The sequence below is a fragment of the Frankliniella occidentalis genome, unplaced genomic scaffold (assembly GCF_000697945.3).
Source record: "Frankliniella occidentalis isolate FOCC.00 unplaced genomic scaffold, Focc_3.1 Scaffold110, whole genome shotgun sequence".
Lineage (NCBI taxonomy): Eukaryota > Metazoa > Arthropoda > Insecta > Thysanoptera > Thripidae > Frankliniella > Frankliniella occidentalis.
In genome coordinates this window covers 89,608-90,219 of record NW_026267238.1, presented here as the reverse complement: position 1 = coordinate 90,219, position 612 = coordinate 89,608, and positions in this window count along the sequence as shown.

Genomic DNA, 612 nt, shown 5'->3' with positions numbered 1-612 from the left:
CATTTAGATTATATTTTCTTCGAAATGACTGGGTGGTGGTGTAATGTAGTGCATGTAAGACCGGAGGGAACATGTGAAAAACGTCCGTCTTGGCCCCGAGCAACCCGTTCTTCAGCCGTATAGTATAACCACAAAAAATAAAATGCCATGTCATTTGTTTTTCTAGTCGCTTACGCTACAATCCTGTTGCTGATTGTGTAATAGCCAACCTCTAACCGCAGCTGTCTCCCGTAGGCCGGGGGTCGTTTGGTATGAGAAATTTGTCGGTACTTAAGCACTTTTTTGGGGCCGCCTCGTCTTTTCCTGTTCCGTCGCGGGCGTGCCGGTCGTTGCGGTGCGGTCTGGGGGCGTCGCGGGGGTTGCTGCTGCTGGTGCTGCTTAGCGTGTCGGCCTGTCAGACCACTTGACGGTCGCGCCGCCGCCGTCCTCGACGCAAACTCTTATTCGGAGTCAAATCGCTGCTCGTCAACCGCGTCTCGGAAGCAGCAGAGTGGGAGCGATGTGACGTGACGCCTGTCGGGTATACCCAAACTGGTCGAATGGAAAACTGGTCGATGGAAACTGGTCGATGTCAAAGTGGTCGAAGTCTAACAGAACAGCTGAAACACTTAG